Raw genomic sequence first — 10814 nt, forward strand, 5'->3', positions numbered from 1 at the left:
CCATGCTTGCCATGGCTGTGGCATGATATGCTGCTGGCCAACGCCGAGGCATGCCATGCTGCTGGACAAGGCCATGGCAAGGCATGCTGATGGCCAAGGCCGTGTCATGGCATGCCATGCTGCTGGACGAGGCCGTGGCAAGGCATGCTGCTGGCCAAGGCGTTGGCATGGCATGCTGCTGCCCAAGGCTTGGGCTTGCCATGCTGCTGGCAAAGTCTTTGGCATGGCATGTTGCTGGCCAAGGCCGTCGCATGGCATGGCATGGCATGCTGCTGGCCAAGGCCGTGGCATGACATGTTAGCCAAGGTCAGGGCCAAGGCTTTGGCATGGCATGCTACTGACCAAGGTCCTGGCATGGCATGCTTGCTGGCCAAGGCCGGAGCATGGCATGCTGCTGGCCAAGGCCGTGGCATGACATGCTTGCCAAGGCGGGGGCATGGCATGCTGCTACCCAAGGCTTTGGCATGCCATGTCGCTGGCCAAGGCTGTGGTATGGCATGCTGCTGGCCAAGGCCGTGGCATGACATGCTGGCCAAGGCCGGAGCATGGCACGCTGCTGGCCAAGGCCGTGACATGGCATGCTACTGGCCAAGGCCGTGGCATGACAAGCTTGCCAAGGCCGGGGCATGGCATGCTGCTGGCCAAGGCTTTTGCATGCCATGTTGCTGGCCAAGGCTGTGGCATGGCTTGCTGCTGGCCAAGGCTATGGCATGACATGCTGGCCAAGGCCGGGGCATGGCATGCTGCTGGCCAAGGCCGTGGCATGGCATGTTGCTGGCCAAGGCCGTGGCATGACATGCTTGCCAAAGCCGGGGCATGGCATGCTGCTGGCCAAGGCTTTGGCATGCCATGTTGCTGGCCAAGGCTGTGGCATGGCATGCTGGCCTAGGCCGACGTGCCACCGCCACTACTGCGGGCCGCCACTCGACACATCCCGTGCTTGGCTATGTAGTTTCGATGCCACAAGCCAGGCGATGGCATGTGCCAAGCGCCCGCCTAGGCATAGGCCTGGCCTGTGGCCTGGCCATGCTGGCCAGCCTTAAGGGAGGTGCCCCCCCCTTATAGTAGCTTGTTAAGCCCTTTTTCATCTGGCAGGAGGAAACATCACGTATGCTCGAGGAGTCATAATGGGGTTTTTTTAAAAAGTAACGTTTTTTTGCAAGAATTTTCAACATAAAAGATGAAGGAAATAATTAAAGACACCATAAAAAAATTAAAAAAAAAATATTTGGCCACCAAAATATTTTATTTCAATTTTAATACTTAAAAAATAATAAAAATTACTAAAATAGTCAAAAAATTCTAGAAAAATTCCAACAATTATAAGAGGAGGCACTAGTAATTATAGTAATTTTTTTAATTATTTTTTTATTTTTTATTTATTTTATTATAATTTTTATGAGTAAACAAATAATTAAAAAACTCGACGAACGTGCAAAAACTCTTAGAGAAACCGAGCAAGCATCGGATAGCTCGAATGCAACTAACAAACGCAACAGGCAACTTCCGAGGGACATGCTTTTCGCAACAAGCTTCCACTGGGAAAGCACTGGCAACTTGTTCGCAAGTCAAAGGCAACCAAATGGCTATTACCCGAGGGACATGCATTTCACAGGGCAACTTGTACGTAAGTCAGAGCCAAACCAAATGGCAATTACTCGAGGGACAGGATTGCTTGCCAAGGGCGTGGCATACGATGTTCTTGGCCAAGGCCACGCCACGCCACACTGCGGGACAAGGCCGTGGCAAGACATGCGGTTGGCCTTGGCCTTGGCTTGGCATGGCATGCCGCTGGCTTTGGCTGGGCTGCCTTGGCCTTGGCATGGCATGCTGCTTGCTTTGGCTGGGCTGCCTTGCCCTTGGGCTTGGCCTTGGCATGGCTTGCTGTTGGCCTTGGGCTTGGCATGGCATGCTGTTGGCTTTGGCTGGGCTGCCATGGACGTGGCATGGCATTCTGGTGGCCTTGGCCTTGGTATAACATGCTGCTGGCTATGGCTGGGCTGCCTTGGCCGTGGCATGCCATGCTGCTGGCCTTGGCCTTGGCATTGCATGCTGCTGGCTTTGGCTGGGTTGCCTTGGCCTTGGCATGGCATGCTGCTAGCCTTGGCCTAGGCATGGCATGCTGCTGGCTTTGGCTGGGCTGCCTTGGCCTTGGCATGGCATGCTATTGGCCTTGGCCTCGGCATGGCATGCTGCTGGCTTTGCCTGGGCTGCCTTCCCCATGGCGTGGTATGCTGCTGGCCTTGGCCATGGCATGGCATGCTGCTGGCTTTGCCTGGGCTGCCTTGCTCGTGGCATGGCAAGTCGCTGGCTTGGCCTTAGCATGGCATGTTGCCGGCTTTGGCTGGGCTACCTTGGCCTTGGCATGGCATGTTGCATGCCTTGGCCTTGGCATGGCATGCTGCATGCTTTGGCTGGGCTACCTTGGCCTTGGCATGGCATGCCGCATGCCTTGGCCTTGGCATGGCATGGTGCTTACTTTTGCTGGGCTGCCTTGGCCGTGGCATGGCATGCTGCTGGCCGTGGCCTTGGCAAGGCATGCTGCTGGCTTTGGCTGGGCTGCCTTTGCATGGCATGCTACTGGCCTTGGCCTCGGCATGGCATGCTGCTGGCCTTTGGTTGGGCTGCCTTGGCCGTGGCATGGCATGCTGCTGGCCATGGCCTCGGCATGGCATGCTTTGGCTAGGCTGCCTTGCCCGTGGCATGCCATGCTGCTGGCTTTGGCTGGGCTGCCTTGGTCGTGGCATGGCATGCTGCTGGCCTTGGCCTTGGCATGGCAGGCTGCTGGCTTTGGCTGCTTGCCTTGGCCTTGGCATGGCACGCTGCTGGCTTTGGCTAGGATGCCTTGGGCTTGGCATGGCATGCTGCTGGCTGTGGTGGGCTGCCTTGGCCATGCCATGGTATGCTGCTAGCCCTGGCCTTGGCATAGCATGCTGCTGGCTTTGGCTGGGACGCCTTGGCCTTGGCATGGCATGCTGCTAGCATTGGCCTTGGCCTTGGCATGGCATGCTGCTTGCGTTGGCAGGGCTACCTTGGCCGTGGCATGGCACGCTACTGGCCTTGGCCTGGGCATGGCATGCTGCTGGCTTTGGCTGGGCTATATTGGCCGGGGCATGGCACGCTGATGGCCTTGGCCTCAGCATGGCATGCTGCTGGCTTTGGCTAGGCCGCCTTGGCCGGGGCACAGCATGCTGCTGGTCTTGGCCTTGGCGTGGCAGCTGCTGGCTTTGGCTGGGCTGCCTTGGCCATGGCATGGCATACCGTCGGCCTTGGCCTTGGCACGGCATGCTGCTGGCTTTGGTTGGGCTGCCTTGGCCGTGGCATGGCATGCTACTGGCCCTAGCCTTGGCATGGCATGCTGTTGGCATTGGCTGGGCAGCCTTGGCCGGGGCATGGCATGTTGCTGGCCTTGGCCTTGGCATGGCATGCTGCTGGCTTTGGCTCGGCTGCCTTGGCCGTGGCATGGCATGCTGCTGGCCTTGGCCTTGGCCTGGCATGCTGCTGGCCTTGGCCTTGGCCTGGCATGCTGCTGGCTTTGGCAAGGCTGCCTTGGCCTTGGCATGCCATGCTGCTGGCCTTGGCCTTGGCATGGCATGCTGCTGGCTTTGGCTGGGCTGCCTTGGCCTTGGCATGGCATGCTGCTGGCTTTGGCTGGTCTGCCTTGGCCGTGGCATGGCATGCTGTTGGCCCTGGCCTGGGCATGGCATGCTGCTGGCTTTGGCTGGGTTGCCTTGGCAGTGGCATGGCATGCTGCTGGCTTTGGCTGGGCTACCTTGCCCGTGGCATGGCATGCTACTGGCCTTGGCCTTAGCGTGGCATGCTGCTGGCTTTGGCTGGGCTACCTTGCCCGTGGCATGGCATGCTACTGGCCTTGGCCTTAGCATGGCATGCTACTGGCCTTGGCCGTGCCATGGCATGCCACTGGCCTTGGCCTCGGCAAGGCATGCTGCTAGCTTTGACTGGGCTGCCTTGCCCGTGGCATGGCATACTGCTGGCCTGGGCCTCGGCATGGCATGCTACTGGCTTTGGCTGGGCTTCCTTGCCTGTGGCATGGCATGCTGCTGGCCTTGGCCTTGGCGTGGTATGCTGCTAGCTTTTGCTGGGCTGCCTTGGCCGGCTGGGCTGCCTTGGCCGTGGCAAGGCATGTTGCTGGCCTTGGCCATGGCATGGCATGCTGCTAGCTTTGGCTGGGCTGCCTTGGCCGTGCCATGGCATGCTACCGGCCTTGGCCATGGCATGGCATGCAGTTGGCTTTGGCTGGGCTGCCTTGGCCGTGGCAGGGAATGCTGCTGGCCTTGGCCTCGGCATGGCATGCTGCTAGCTTTGGCTGGGCTGCCTTGGCCGGGGCACGGCATGCTGCTGGCCTTGGCCTCGGCATGGCATGCTGCTGGCTTTGGCTGGGCTGCCTTGGCCTCGGCATGGCATGCTGCTGGCCTTGGCCTTGGCATGGCATGCTGCTGGCTTTTGATGGGCTGCCTTGGCCGTGGCATGGCGTGCTGCTGGCCTTCGCCTTGGCATGGCACGCTGCGGGCTTTGGCTGGGCTGCCTTGGCGTGCTGCTGGTCTTAGCCGTGGCATGGCATGCTGCTGGCTTTGGCTGGGCTGCCTTGGCCGTGGCATGGCCAGCTGCAGGCCTCGGCCTTGGCATGGCATGCGGCTGGGCTGCCTTGGCCGTGGCAAGGCATGTTGCTGGCCATGGCCGTGGCATGGCATGCTGCTGGCTTTGGCTGGGCTGCCTTGGCCATGCCATGGCATGCTGCTGGCCTTGGCCATGGCATGGCATGCTGCTGGCTTTGGTTGGGCTGCCTTGGCCTTGGCATGGCATGCTGCTGGCCCTGGCCTGGGCATGGCATGCTGCGGCCTTTAGCTGGGCTGCCTTGGCCTTGGCATGGCATGTTGTTGGCCTTGGCCACGGCATGGCACGCTGCTGGCTTTGGCTGGGTTGCCTTGGCCGTGGCATGGCATGCTGCTGGCTTTGGCTGGGCTGCCTTGCCCGAGGCATGGCATGCATCTAGCCTTGGCCTTGGCATGGCATGCTGCTGGCTTTGGCTGGGCTGCCTTGGCCATGGCATGGCATATTGCTGGCCTTGGCCTGGGCATGGCATGCTACTGGCTTTGGCTGGGCTGCCTTGGCCTTGGCATGGCAAGCTACTGGTCTTGCCCTCGGCATGGCATGCTGCTGGCTTTGGCCGGGCTGCCTTCGCCTTGGCATGGCATGCTGCAGGCCTTGGCCTCGGCATGGCATGCTGCTGGCTTTGGCTGGGCTTCCTTGCCCGTGGCATGGCATGCTGCTGGCCTTGGTCTTGGCGTGGCATGCTGCCGGCTTTGGTTAGGATGCCTTAGCCGTGGCACGGCAAGCTGCTGGCCTTGGCCGTGGCATGGCATGCTGCTGGCCTTGGCCTTTGCATGGCATGCTGCTGGCTTTGGCTGGGCTGCCTTGGCCGTGGTATGGCGTGCTGCTAGCCTTAACCTTGGCATGGCATGCTGCTGCCTTTGGCTGGGCAGCCTTGGCCGTGGCATGGCCAGCTGCAGGCCTCGGCCTTGGCATGGCATGCGGTTGGGCTGCCTTGGCCGTGGCAAGGCATGTTGCTGGCCTTGGCCCTGGCAGGGCATGCTGCTGGCTTTGGCTGGGCTGCCTTGGCCGAGCCATGGCATGCTACTGACCTTGGCTATGGCATGGCATGCTGCTGCCTTTGGCTGGGCTGCCTTGGCCGTGGCATGGCCAGCTGCAGGCCTCGGCCTTGGCATGGCATGCGGTTGGGCTGCCTTGGCCGTGGCAAGGCATGTTGCTGGCCTTGGCCCTGGCAGGGCATGCTGCTGGCTTTGGCTGGGCTGCCTTGGCCGAGCCATGGCATGCTACTGGCCTTGGCTATGGCATGGCATGCTGCTGCCTTTGGCTGGGCTGCCTTGTCCTTGGCATGGCATGCTGCTGGCCTTGGCATTGGCATGGCATTTTGCTGGCTTTGGCTTGCCTGCCTTGGCCTTGGCATGGCATGCTGCTGGCCTTGGCCTTGGCATGGCATGCTACTGGCCTTGGTCTTGGCATGGCATGCTGCTGGCTTTGGCTGGGCTGCCTTGTCCTTGGCATGGCATGCTGCTGGCTTTGGCTGGGGTGCCTTGGCCATGGCATGGTATGCTGCTGCCCTGGCCGGGGCATGGAATGCTGCGGCCTTTAGCTGGGCTGCCTTGGCCTTTGCATGGCATGCTACTGTCCTTGGCCACGGCATGGCATGCTGCTAGCTTTAGCTGGGCTGCCTTGGCCGTGGCATGGCATGCTGCCGGCCTTGGCCTCAGCGTGGCATGTTGCTGGCTTTGGCTGGGCTGCCTTGCCCGTGGCATGGCATGCATCCAGCCTTAGCCTTGGCATGGCATGCCGCTGGCTTTGGCTGGACTGCCTTGGTCGTGGCATGGCATGCTGCTGGCCTTGGCCTGGGTATGGCATGCTGAAGGCTTTGGTTGGGCTGCCTTGGCCTTGGCATGGCAAGCTGCTGGCCTTGCCCTCGGCATGGCATGCTGCTGGCATTGGCTGGGCTGCCTTCGCCATGGCATGGCATGCTGCAGGCCTTGGCCTCGGCATGGCATGCTGCTGGCTTTGGCTGGGCTGCCTTGGCCGTGGCATGGCATGCTGCTGTCCTTGGTCTTGGCGTGGCATGCTGCCGGCTTTGGCTAGACTGCCTTAGCCGTGGCGCGGCATGCTGCGGGCCTTGGCCTTGGCATGGCTTGCTGCTGGCTTTGGCTGGGCAGCCTTGGCCTTGGCATGGCATGCTACTGGCCTTGGCTGGGCTGCCTTGGCCTGGGCATGGCATGTTGCTGGCTTTGGCTGGGCTGGCTTGGCCTCGGCATGGCATGCTGCTGGCTTTGGCTAGGTTGCCTTGCCCGTGGCATGGCATGCTGCTGGCCTTGGTCTTGGCATGGCATGCTGCTGGCTTTGGCTGGGCTGCCCTTCCCGTGGCATGGCATGCCGCTGGCCTTGGCCATGGCATGGCATGCTACTGGCCTTGGCCATGGCATGGCATGTTGCTGACCTTGGCCTTGGCATGGCATGCTGCTGGCTTTGGCTGGGCCGCTTTGGCCTTGGCATGGCATGCTACTGGCTATGGCTGGGCTTCCTTGGCCATGACATGGCATGCTGCGGGCCTTGGCCTTGGCGAGGCATCCTGCTGGCTTTGGCTGGGCTGCCTTGGCCTTGGCATGGCATGCTGCCGACCTTGGCCTCGGCATGGCATGCTGCTGGCTTTGGCTGGGCTGCCTTGGCCGTGGCATGGCATGCCGCTGGCTTTGGCTGGGCTGCCTTGGCCGTGGCATGGCATGCTGCTGGCCTTGGCCACGGAATGGCTTGCTGCTGGCTGTGGCTTGGCTGCCTTGGCCATGGCATGGCATGCTGCTAGCCTTGGCCATGGCATGGCATGCTGCTGGCGTTGGCTTGGCTACCTTGGCCTTGGCATGGCATGCTGCTGACCTAGGCCTTGGCATGGCATGCTGCTGGCCTTGGCCTTGGCATGGCATGCTGCTTGCTTTGGCAGGGCTCCCTAGGCCGTGACATGGCATGCCGCTAGCCTTGTCCTTGGCATGCCATGCTGCTTGCTTTGGCTGGGCTGCCTTGGCCGTGGCATGGCATGCTGCTGGCCTTGGCCTTGGCATGGCATGCTGCTGGCTTTGGCTGGGCTTCCTTGGTCGTGGCATGGCATGCTGTTGGCCTTGGCCTTGGCATGGCATGCTGCTGGCTTTGGCTGGGCTGCCTTGGCCTTGGCATGCCATGCTGCTGGCCTTGGCCTAGTGTCACGCCCCGCCGCATTACCGGGGCAGAATAACCTACAAAAAGGAAATCTCACGAAAAGGAGACTATTCAAATGGCTTGGAAGCTCCTGGAAGACTTGAGAAAGTATGAAGACCATAAACGATGCTAGAGGGTCCTGGAACTCTCTTGAATGACTACAAGAAGAGAGGCTACAAGAGAATTGCCCAGAAGACTCTAGAATAATATAGAGCATTGTACCTAATACTTGAAGGTTGTATGTATGTTCTAGAATAGGCTCTTTGAGAGGATGAGGGAAAGATCTAGAATCCCCTCCGTCCATGTAGATCTAGAATTGTCTATTAGATGTAATAAGAGGAAGTGTCTAGAACACTCTCCACCATAGTAGTTCTAGAATATTCTATGTAAGGCTATATAAAGGGGAGGCCCTCATTTGGCCAAACCAACCAAGAAACTAAGAACCCAAGTATCCAAGAGTTGTAAGCTTTCTTCCAAGTAATATAAAGCTAGCATTCTCTAAGTGTTCTCTCCAAGTCTCTCTTGTGTGTGGATTCTCCTAGCTCCCTTCCACAAAAGGCTTACTTAGGTGCAAGCAAGGCGTGCTACAAGCATCTAAGGCCGCACGGTTGGCATGGAAAGACTGAGGGTTGGTTTAGAAAATCCAAGGCCGTGACACTAGGCATGGCATGTTGCTCGCTTTGGCTGGGCTGCCTTGCCCGTGGCATGGCCTGATGCTGGCCTTGGCCTTGGCATGGCATGCTGCTGGCTTTGGCTGGGGTGCCTTGGCCGTGGCATGGCATGTTGTTGGCCTTGGCCTTGGCATGGCATGCGGCTGGCTTTGGCTGGGCTGCCTTGGTTTTGCCATGGCATGCTGCTGGCCTTGGCCTTGGCATGGCATGCTGCTAGCTTTGGCTGGGCTGCCTTGGCCTTGGCATGGCATGTTGCTTGCTTTGGCTTGGCTGCCTTGGCCTTGGCATGGCATGCTGCATGCTTTGGCTGGGCTGCCATGGCCGTGGCATGGCATGCTGCTGGCCTTGGCCTTGGCATGGCATGCTGCTGGCTTTGGCTGGGCTGCCTTGGCCGTGGCATGTCATGCGGCTGGCCTTGGCCCGGGCAAGGCATGCTGCTGGCTTTGGATGGGCGGCCTTGTCCTTCGCCTGGCCTGCTGCTAGCCTTGGCCTCGGCATGGCATGCTGCTGGCTTTGGCTGTGCTGCCTTGGCCGTGGAATGGCATGCTGCTGGCCTTGGCCTCGGCATGCCATGCTGCTTGCTTTGGCTGGGCTGCCTTGCCGGTGGCATGCCATGCTGCTGGCCTTGGCCTAGGCATGGCACGCTGCTGGCTTTGGCTGTGCTGCCTTGGCCGTGGCATAGCATGCTGCTGGCCTTGGCCTTGGTATGGCATGCTGCAGGCTTTGGCAGAGCTTCCTTGGCCTTGGCGTGGCATGCTGCTTGCCTTGGCCTTGGCGCGGCATGCTGCTTGCCTTGACCATGGCATGGCACGCTGCTGGCTTTGGCTGGGCTGTCTTGGCCTTGGCATGGCATGCTGCTGGCCTTGGCCACGGCATGGCATGCTGCTGGCTGTGGCTGGGCTGCCTTGGCCTTGGCCTTGGCATGGCATGCTGCTGGCCTTGGCCATGGCATGGCATGCTGCTGGCCTTGGCCATGGCAAGGCATGCTGCTGGCTTTGGCTTGGCTGCCTTGGCCTTGGCCTGGCATGCTGCTGGCCTTGGCCTTGGCATGGCATGCTGCTTGCTTTGGCTGGGCTGCCTTGGCCATGGCATGGCATGCCGCTAGCCTTGGCCTTGGCATGCCATGCTGCTGGCTTTGGCTGGGCTGGCTTGGCCGTGGCATGGCATGCTGCTGGCCTTGTCCTTGGCATGGCATGCTGCTGGCTTTAGCTGGGCTGCCTTGGCCGTGGCATGGCATGCTGTTGGCCTTGGCCTTGGCATGGCATGCTGCTGGCTTTGGCTGGGCTGCCTTGGCCTTGGCATGGCATGCTGCTGGCTTTGGCTGGGCTGCCTTGGCCTTGGCATGGCATGCTGCTGGCCTTGGCCTAGTGTCACGCCCCGCCGCATTACTGTGGCAGAATAACCTACAAAAAGGAAGTCTCAGGAAAAGGAGACTATTGAAATGGCTTCGAAGCTCCTGGAAGACTTGAGAGAGTATGAAGACCATAAACGATGCTAGAGGGTCCAGGAACTCTCTTGAATGGCTACAAGAAGAGAGGCTACAAGAGAATTGCCCGGAAGACTCTAGAATAATATAGAGCATTGTACCTTGGCCTTGGCATGGCATGCTCCTGGCCTTGGCCCTGGCATGGCATGCTGCTGGCCTTGGCCTTGGCATGGCATGCTGCTGGCCTTAGCCCTGGCCCTGGCATGGCATGCTGCTGGCCTTGGCCTTGGCATGGCATGCTGCTGGCTTTGGCGGGGCTGCTTTGTCCTTGCCATGGCATGTTGCCGGCCTTGGCCTTGCCATGGCATGCTGCTGGCTTTGGCTGTGCTGCCTTGGCCGTGGCATGGCATGCTGTTGGCCTTGGCCTTGGCATGGCATGCTGCTGGCTTTGGCTGGGCTGCCTTGGCCGTGGCATGGCATGCTGCTGGCCTTGGCCTTGGCATGGCATCCTGCTGGCTTTGGTCGGGCTGCCTTGGCCTTGGCATGGCATGCTGCTGGCCTTGACCTTGGCACGGCCTGGTGCTGGCTTTGGCTGGGCTGCCTTGGCCGTGGCATGGCATGCTGCTGGCCTTAGCCTTGGCATGACATGCTGCTAGCCTTGGCCTTGGCATGGCATGCTGCTGGCCCTAGCCTTCGGGCCGAGGCCGTGGCATGGCATGTTGGGCGACGCCGTGGCATGGCATGCGGGCCGAGGCCGTGGCATGGCATGCGGGCCGAGGCCGTGGCATGGCATTCCGGCCTTGGCATGCTGGGCAACGCTGTGGCATGGCATGCGGGCCGAGGCTATGGCGTGGCATGCGGGCCGGCCGTGGCATGGCATGCGGGCCGAGGCCGTGGCATGGCATTCCGACCGGCCTTGGCATGCTGGGCAATGCTGTGGCATG

The sequence above is a fragment of the Camellia sinensis genome, chromosome 15 (assembly GCF_055761805.1).
Source record: "Camellia sinensis isolate YWXY chromosome 15, ASM5576180v1, whole genome shotgun sequence".
NCBI lineage: Eukaryota > Viridiplantae > Streptophyta > Magnoliopsida > Ericales > Theaceae > Camellia > Camellia sinensis.